Below are 10,904 nucleotides of genomic sequence, written 5' to 3'. Positions count from 1 at the left end.
GCATTCTTTGCAAAAAGAAACCACAAACTTAATGTTTCTTACAAGAAGAAACTTATTTCCATTTTCCGGTGTATTTTTTCTCAATTTCGGCGCTGATCATTCTATCTTTCTTTAACCCCTATTTCCATTAATTGCGGCACCACCCCTATGCATCTTGCAAGAAAAATTATATTTGTGGTTTTTTTCGCAAGGAATGCTATAAAAGGTTTTTTCTGTAAAATTGAATATTTTAAAGGTTTTTTTATGACAAATTTTCCTTTATTATAATAGACAAAAACTTTGTTTAGTTGTATATTGTAGTTCTGCGAATTCTTTTATATATTAAATTAGTGTTTGAATTCCACCTTATTTCTTTTAGAACTTTAAGTTTTATTACTTGATCATCCATCAGTTTGTACATGGAATTGGTTTATTCATCTTTCGGAGTATGTAGAGTATGGATCAGTAGTTGCCTAGTTGGGTACATTGTGATTGTGATACTTATTTTTCTGCTAGTGTTGGATATCAAAGCGACTAAGCGCAATAAGTCAGTGACATAGATAAAATTTGATCATAAATCTTAGTTACCGCTTTTATAAGACTTTATTAATTAAGCTAGATGCGCACATTATGATAGCACTTGTAGTATTACGTCCAAAAGAAATGACATCTTACATCTATCAATTAAATTGTTTTGTCTTCTAGAAATAGACCACAATATCGCATTTAAGATGATGTCTTACACTCTATTCTTTTGGACTTAATAAATGGAAAATCATTCTAGTTCACTTCAGTTCAGTTGAGATTAGATTAGTTCAGACCAATTCGTTTCGGTTCAGTTCAGACAATTTCAGTTCAGTTCAGACTACATCTTAATTATTATTATTATTATTATTATTATTATTATTATTATTATTATTATTATTATTATTATTACATTACTATAATTAATATTCTTATTATTATAATAATTATTATTATTAATTATTAGTATTACTATTATTATAATAATAATAATAATTATTATTAATTATTATCATTATCATTAATATTATTAATTATTATCATTATCAATGATGAGAAAAATATTACTCTATATGTAATTATTAATAATACTCAATTCTATTCAGTTCAAATCAGCTCAGATAAATTCATTTCAGTTTAGTTCAGACAAATCATTTCAGTTCAAACTTATTCAGTCCAAAAGAATAGAGCCTAAGTGAAATAAATTTAACTAAAAATACTATATTTCTAAAAAATTAAATATTAACACAATACATATTTCATGTCTAATTTTTAAAAAATTAACAATTCGAGGACCTTTTATAAGAAAAGTATTTATCTTTTTCATCACAAAGTAGACCATCGTATGTAGATTGATTTTCAAGGGGGGTGACAGGAGAATTTCTAGTCTTTTGGAAATCATTGTTCTTTTTTGAAAATAATTGGATATAGATAAAACAATGAAATTATTAATAAATCTCATAAGAATTACTCAAAAATATTTAATTATAAATTTCCGGACTATATAGAAATTACCTCGGTACATTCACTGCAATTTATCACACATATCCATCTTAAACAAAATATTTAATTTCTTAACAAATTTTAACATTTATTCCTTTTGTAATTTAACAACTACCCTAATTTATAATAACATCAAAGTAAAGTTTTATAGACAAGAAGAAAGTAACATTTTGTAGAAAGCCATACCGACAGCATATCTTAGCGACAAGGGTTAAACTTGACCCACAAGGCCCATACAAAGTTGGACCCAAAATGGTGACTTTGTCCATCTGCCGGGTTGCCCCACTTTCCAAATTTTGTCGGCCACTTTGTCTTAGAAAATAAACTTTCTAATACCTTATGTTTTTCCTCTCTTTTTTCTTTTTGTTTCTTGACCCATCTTTAAGCAAGCAACCTTAAATAATAAAAAAATATGATTCGAAGTCAACGTTAATAACAACATAATTTTTTTTCCAAAGACGTTAATAACAACATTTAGTTCCATGCATAATTATTCTCTACTAGTTTTCTTTTCTCTTTACTTGCTTGAAATAAGGTGTAAACTAGCTGCCTTGGCTTATTTTTGAGCTAAAGAATATTATCACGAATAATTAATAAGCTAATTTAGCTATTTAATTTATGATCACTTTAATATTATTTTGTAGTTGACAAGTGTCAACGTCGTTTTGCAAAGTATTATATATTCTGATCTCCATTTTAAATTATAAGACATTTTAGCTAAAAAAATTTGTTTCAAAGTATAAGGCATTCTACAATACCAATGTAAAATTAAACGCAACTTCATACTATCAAGATAAGATTATAGGTTATTTTGTATTATCAATATAATATTTAATGTCAATTCTTACTACTTATGCAAATCTAACTAAATTCTTAATATGCGTAAAAGTGGTTTACATGCCTTATAATTTGAAACGGAGATAATAATACTCTTTTATAATACCTTATAAGAAAACATGACTTATATTATGGGACGGATGGATAATGTTTATACGGCCTAATTTTCACTAAATCACTATCAAATTAAGCGAGTTGGAATTAGTTAATTTTGCTATCTATGTGTGCATTTTTTCAAGTGTTTAGCGTATTGATTCTAAGTTTCTATCAGAATTTACATTGACAATTGATTTTAAAAAGAAAAAAGTTTGTGCAATCCGCAATTTAAGGTCGTTATTAGAAGTTCGTCATCATAGTTTTGAAAATCATGTTTTTTTTTTTTTGGTTTCAATAACATTTATATAGCACAATTATTTTAGCAGTTGGCTAGTCTCATCTGTTTATTTAGTTCTATATATCATGTTGATATTAACACGATTTATATTATTTCCTTTAACCTCAAGTTTTATCTATACATAAGAAAAAATATAATTCGGAAGGATCTTGTGAAGTTCTTCCCAGTATATACTTATGCTGTTATGCATAATTGACGACACTAATACTCAAAGCTATGTATTGGTAAATATGTCAATATTTTTGGATACAATTATTAAAAAAAAGAATGAAGTATTAAAATCTTATCACTATATTAAGTGTTGCAACAAAACTTTCTTTATGTTTTTTTTTGGCAAAAATAGCAACCCATTATTACAATTATATTCTCTAAGCAATATAACTTTTTTTTATTTTATATATTTCTACTTTTTGTGTTTTAAAATACAAATTCCACGAAAGTACTTCACGCATCCAATTCATTGAAGTGGGTAAGTGTTGAAATTTGACGCAAGGGAAAAAATCTACTTTGAAATACATTAAATTCTTGTTGGTCTTTCAGTAAAACTTAAGAAGAAAACATTTCCTTTTCACATGTAGTCAGAAAAGTACGGAGAAAAACATAAACATGTCACTTTGCTGGTTTATGTTAAAATGGCGAAATAATGATGCATTAAGTGGCATTTAGATGTAGAAGATGTCAATTAATTATGATTCTTAGTCGGCATAGTTTGAGAGATTCCATCTAAATTTAGCAATTACTCTCACTTATAAAATAAACGTTTGCAAATGATTGAGTCTAATTCAATCTACTCGTTACAACTTACAACTCCGTAAAGAGCTTAAGTAACTCCAACGGCCAATTTTTCCCGAGAGAAAGTACGAAGTTACCAAACGAATCACCGTAATATAGCACACCGCCTACTCTCTTACATGTGCTAAAACTTCGCCTCAATTAGGCAAAGGTAACATGAAATGTCTAAAAATATATCAATGTTTGCTATCAATTAAGTGTACATTATGGATACTCGAAGTCTACCATAGAATTACCGCGTATTCTAGACTTCTAGTTGTGGTTAGGAAAATATATTTTATCTCCCTTATTTGGATTTGAGCCTTTTTGCCTTATTTAATTACTTTTTAATATTAAAGGCCTATTCTCTTCGACATAAAATAGCTGAATTAAATTGAACTGAACGGAATTGAGCTGAACTGAATTAAATTGAATTGAATTGAATTGAATTAAAATAATATGAATATTAAATAATAATTATAATGATATTTATTAATAATGAATACTAATAATAATAATAATAATAATAATAATAGTACTTTGGATATTTTAAAATGATAGTTATAGATAAATATTATTAATAATCATAAATTAATAATAATAATAATTAATGATAAGAATGATAATCAATAATTATTATTTTATATTATTTGTATTAATATATTAATACCTGATAATAATTATATAATAACAATAATATCTAAGAAGTAAATTAATATTACTATTTTAATAATTATATTAAATAATATAATAATATTTAGTAATAAAAATAATGACTAGGTCGGACCGTGCAAAATTGCATCATAATCCATTTTGACGCAATTTGATTGGTTTATGGGTTAAAAAACATGGGTTTATTTGTGCTTTTGACCTAAATCATGTTCCTCCTAGCTAATAATAATAGTAATAATAATGAGTAAAACTATAATAAACAAAATCATATATAGAAATAATAATAATTATAGTAATAATAATACTTAACAATAATGATATAAAAATAAATAAATAATAATAAGAGTAATTGGTAATCTAAATTAGACCAACATAATAATAATATTTAACAAAATGGTTATAAAAGAATGGAGCTGAACTGAACTGAATTGAACTGAAAATAAGTTGGGAAAAACAGGCCCTAAACCCTGTGTTCTCTAGCTTATTTTCATTTCAGTTTAGTTTAATTCAATTCAATCCAGTTCAGTTGCAATCAGTTCAGTTCAGTTTAATTCAATTCAGTTTAGTTGCAATCAATTCAGTTCGGTTCAATTCAGTTCAGTTTAATTCAATTCAGTTTAGTTGCAAACAGTTCCGTTCGGATCAATTCAATTCAGTTCAACAACAATTATCAATTCTATTAGTTATAATTTAATTCAGTTCAGTTCAATTTAGTTCAATTCTATTGCAATCAGTTAACTTCAACTCAACTCAGTTCAGTTCATTTCATTTGTTTTGTGCCGAAGAGAACATGTCCTAATTTAATTTAAAAAAAAGGAAAATGATATACATGCATTTATTACATCAATTGATGTGAAAATGTGTCTTGAATTCTTAAACTGTTTCCATTTAAATTAAAGAAATGTATTTAGGGCTACATATAACATTACCCTAAAAAAACAATAAAAATATAAATAGTATTTTCAATATGAAATATACTATTTAAAAAAAGATATTTAACCCATATATGACACAACTCACAAGTCTAGTTGGTCACTTAAATTGAATTCGATTGAATTAATGTAGTTGAAGTCATGATTATATGACTAGTCGTTTAGGTCGGTTCTCATTAATTTGGAGGTTTGTGTTAGTAATTACATCTTTTAATATCAATACAAGCTATATTAACTTTTAGTTTAGCTCCATTATTTAGGTACGGTCATAATTAGAATATGAAATTGCTACTTCTGGGTATAATAACCGATATGAAGTCTAGATAGAACGCTTCATAATGAGTTGCTGAAATAAAATGACCGTTTAACCCGTCTTTTTTTTTTTTAATTAATGACATAAAGCGTCAAATCAGTGACCCCAATATTCATTTCAGTTCAATTAGTGAGGTTGGAAAAAGACATGAACGAAGGTGAGTATGGGATGGTACGAAGCCTATACGAGAGCCTATGTTAGTAACAATGGAGGTCGTGCCAATTGTTTCACCCCTTGAAGCAACTTTGATATTGTACGTTGAAATTCTTATGTATAATTACTTCATTCTTATACTATTATTGATATGTTTCCCTTTTTATGATAATTTCATATTAATTACTTGCTACATATTCTTTTTTAAAAGTTTGCGTTGTCCCTCATTTCTCTCAATTTTATTGTACATAACACATAGGTTTATGTAGTCCCCCGCTGTCCTTTTCCCCTTTTCTGAATTCTTGTTAGTTGTTACCCTAAAAACACAGCAATACAAGAACATAAGAATTTGACATTGATACAGAAGAATCATTTTCTAGCACCTTGTAATCACTCTTTTTAATGTATATCTTGAATTTGTGAGTTTATTATGCACTCATGAATTGTGGATTTCAGGCTGCTTTTCTATCTTATAGGCTCTAATTATTATGAGATGCTGAGGATTATTTTACAATATTACTTTCTCCAATTTATCCTCACTCATACATACCTTTGTCTTACAACTCTCCATGCTTAAAAGCTAAAAAAGTGCTTCCGAGTGAGAGTGTCGTGTTAACCTTAGTAGATATATCATTGAATACTTTGACACATTAATTTAGTCACACCGAATTTCTTTTCTCAAGTTTGTGGCTTTGTTATGTTGCACGACACAAAATTTGATTTGTTATCGCTTTTTTATAGTCTTGAAAACACCTTTATGTTCAAAGCAAGATAGTTTTGCCATATATAGTGGTAGTTATTTATATAGATCATAGTTGGAAAATTGGAATAGACTAATACCTCTAACTAGGTCAGCAAATTAATAAAGATTGAACACACACACTATATATATATATATATATATATATATATATATATATATATATATTAAATTCATATGAGAACCACCTTTATGGTGAGAACCACGCATTTTTCCTCATTTTACGAAGATTTTGATCATTTCATAATATTTTTGCTCGTTTTTTGTTTCACTTATTTTATGGTTTTGCTCCTTAACAATTTTATGCTCATTTATCAACGTTTTTTGCTCATTTACGTTTTGCTCATTTTACATTTTTTCTCATTGAACATTTTTATGCTCATTTTACGTTTTGCTCCTTTTACATTTTTGTTCATTTTATGTTTTTAATAACTTAATGTTTTCTACTCATTTTATGTTATGCTCATTTGTTACCTTTTTTTTACTCATTTTTAATGGTTCTCACGGTTTTTACCATAAGAGGGTTCTCACAAGAATCCAACCTTATATATATATATATATATATATTAATATATAATATATATAATTATAATATATAATATATAATATATATATAATATATATATATATATATATATTTATATTTGAAACTACACGGAATTGCATGTCAACATGGCACTAATTAGTGGTTAACAATTGTTTTGTAGCCTGTGTGAACTAGTCTTACTTGATTGAATTGGGATTTATTTTAATCTTATAAGACATAGTAGTACTCAACAACTGAAAACCAATGAAACAGCCCCTTGGTTTGTAGCTACCTGAATGACGAGGGGACCCATTTAAAGTTCAAGGGCTGATAATTGGTCAACCGCACTTATATAAATGATGATGGAACTATTTTAGTGGTAATTGTTGCTCCTACCGTGATACTCCCTTCATTCTAAAATATAATTTTTGTTTCTATTTTGAGAGTCAAATTTTAAAAATTTTGATCAAATACTCTCACTAATGTATATATACAAAAACATACTCATGTACGGTCTTGTTAGATTCGTCAAATGTATAAATTCATAATATTAACTTTTTATATTCTTTACTAATATGAAATAGAAAATATCGTAGGACAAAGGTACATTTAAAGATTGTGCTAAAAACTAAAAATAGAAACTATATTTTGAGATGAAGAGATTACTAATCAAAACTAAGGATATCATGAACTAATTAGGTTTCGCAGTTGTTAGAAGTAATTATGTATGTTCACTTTTGCATAAAAATGTACAATGATTAAGTTTTGAGGTGGGAGGAAATGTAACAATATCCGCTCCTAGATTTCACCTTCTCGTATTTCACCCCAATTTTTTTACTCTTACTTTAATAATCTATACTAATATATCAAAAGGCGTGTGTAAATCAAGAACAGTGACATGTGACGCTTTCCCTAGCGAGTTTTATTTCATGTAATCCATGTAAAATAAAAAAAATTAATTGCATGGGATAGGTTTTGATCTCGTGACCTCAAGTTCATGTACTAAAGTTTTAACCACTAGACCAAGTTGTATTTAGTGATATCATATCAAAGTACAATATTAATAAATAAATTTTTTCTTACCCGGGGCATAACCCGGACCTAATAACTAGTTAATTTTATTTAATCCTTGGTTTTCTTGGGCAAATTTTGTTCCCCAAGTGTTGCTATGTGAGTATATCTATGTTGAGTTATTACTTCTTTTGTCCTACTTTTATTTTGGAGACTATTACATTGGCCAGGTTTTGGCTATTAAGTTTATTTTCAAATTTAATACAATGTAGTAAAATTATTAAGTGACACTCAAGTTTAGAAAGTAAACTCTATATCTTTTTTTTTAAGTAAACGAAAAGTAAAATTATTGATACAGGCGATCCTAAGAGCTAACAAAATTAGGTTCGTCTCCAAGAATGGTACTCCCTCCGTTTTACTTTAATCTACACACTTAAACTTTTCACGCATGTCAATGCAAAACTTTGAGGACATATATCTTCAGTTTAGTAAATGTAAAAATTATAAAAAGTACATATTAATAAAATACATATTATGATGAATCTAACAAGATCTCACGTGACTATATTTTCATCTGCGTATAAATCACAAATGATGGTCAAAGTGGAATTTGTGAATAGTGTAAAATAATATCAAAGTGTAACAATTAAAATGAAACGAAAGGAGTGTTACTTTTGCGATTGATTGTGACATTGCACGTCGATTTGACATTATTAATGCTTAGTTATTACTCAATATTGCAACTTTTAACTTCTCAAATGCAACCATAACATAGTTGATAGTTGCACATATCATTCCATATTCTTATATATAACTAGTATTTATGTCCGGGCATTACCTCGGGTGGCTATTTTTCTCCAAACTTGATATGCATAAAGGTGACAATAACAATGTGGGCAATCAGCATGATTAAAAGTTGGTTTAGATGTTAATTGTACTGTGTATAATACTAAGATGCCACGAGTTTAAAATCTTGTCACGAGCCAATTTATATTTTATTACTTGACATGATATATGTAGACATTTGACATTTCTAGTGGCATAATAGAGGTATCACGTATACGTTGTTAGACATGTCTTTAATTATATCAGTATAGAATTATTTTTTCTTCAGAATTACTTTTTTGAACGGATCTCCAATATTACTTGGTCTAATGGAAAGGAGTGTACCTCATGCTAATATATTATTTTGACCATAAATAACTTCAATTACATATATCTAAGAGTAGATTAATATTTTCACTTTTTCTTGAGGTAAATTAATAATATGTACTTACATTGCTGAGAATCCACGATCAAATTGATCTGACCTTAAAAGTCATACAATAAAATTATTTTAGAATGAAGGGTGTACAATATTATCAGAGCTGTATCTTAAAATTTAAAAAGTAATTAACCGCTCAACACGCGAATTAAAATTGAGATACTCTTTTGAACTTTATTTTTTTTTCGCTCTTGATCTTTGACACTAAGCAATTTTTTTTTTAATTGGTAAGAAGAATTCTTCTGGACTGTCCTCGTAGAGGGCTCCCACCCACAGGCCCATTAATTACAAGCCAGAGACCCCCAACCCCTTCCCCCTTAACTTTTAAGCAAATACTTGGAGTAAGAATTGAACCCTAAATCTTGTTAGGGAAGATGAAAAAACTCACAACTTGAGCTAATCCCAATTCCTTTTTACCTCTAAGTAATTAGCATGCAAAGAACATAGACTACGTACGTACTATTTTTTATTATTATTAGTTAACTCCTCTTGAACATGATGATCTGAAACACGCTGGAACATCATCAACGTGTGATGAGGTTCAAAGTATATGATTATATGAATATGATTTAACTTTCCAGATTTTCCTTGACAAATGGGTTAGAAAAAAGAGAGAATAGAGATCTTTGAACACCGATTTAGGTTTCGTCCTTTTTTTTTTACTTTCTTCAACAAAATATAAAAAAGTATCAGAATATCATGAAGAAGTATTAGGTTATGCTTTCAACAAATCTCCCAAATACCTGGTTCAGTGCCTTACTAGTGAGGGACAGCTAGTAGTATATCTCATACTAACTTTTTGTTCGATTCTCTTTAGCTTCTTGGTCTCTAGACTCTAGCTTGAGGAAATCGCATGGAAATTTACTCACAGGTTGTGTCGGAAATTCGATAGTCAATTTTTGAAATAGAGTGGGCACTATATGCCCTATACGATACAAATCTAGCCACTAAAATTAGGTATGTACCTTCTAAAAGTTTTCCAAGAAGAATATTTGTCATGGAGGGAACGTAAAGAATGACTACATGCATACTAGCCGCCATGCAATTTTTCAGAAAAAAATATTCAAAGTGGAATAAATGGCCCGTCAAATCCATCTGAAAAATATTATGATCTGTGTCACTATAATGGGATGGTTTTAGGTTAGTCTAGTAGATAGTAAAAATACCTTTACTTATTTTGTTATTGAGGCACTTGGCCATCTGGGTTGGTTGGTCTTGATTTCTAGAACATATGCACCTAGGATGGAGTGTACAAGTTTTACCGAAGTTTTATCGAATTATCTATTTCAAATAGAAATTTATGGGAAATTTCCTAAGATTTGCTGAAATACATATCATCTTCGGTATGCTTGGATTAGAGGTAATGCTATATATAAGAGTGAAAGGGTTGGACATAAAAAAAATAAAGATGAATTTGAGGGATAATAAAAGAGATTATATAGATTATAATCAATGCAATGAGATAACAATGGAAAAGGAATAGAGAATTGGCAATGTATCCCTTTGATTTATACCTAAGCATGATGTATTATTAGACAGATAGATATATGGATAGTTAAATCGAAAGAAATGTAGACATGTTTGTGTTTATCAACTAGTTTGTGTGCCTGGAGTCTGGACGATGTTTTGGGGTATTCATGTGTGTTATGATTTAGTAGTCCAAGACAACTACTGATGTCATTTAGTATGAAAATTAAAGACGTTAATTTGAACAAGAAATTAAGTTAGTTTATTCACAATATGTATTTGTAACATTGTAACTTAA

This window comes from Beta vulgaris, chromosome 6 (assembly GCF_026745355.1).
Source record: "Beta vulgaris subsp. vulgaris cultivar EL10 chromosome 6, EL10.2, whole genome shotgun sequence".
NCBI classification, from domain to species: Eukaryota; Viridiplantae; Streptophyta; class Magnoliopsida; order Caryophyllales; family Amaranthaceae; genus Beta; species Beta vulgaris.
Note: the sequence above shows the minus strand (reverse complement) of the source record.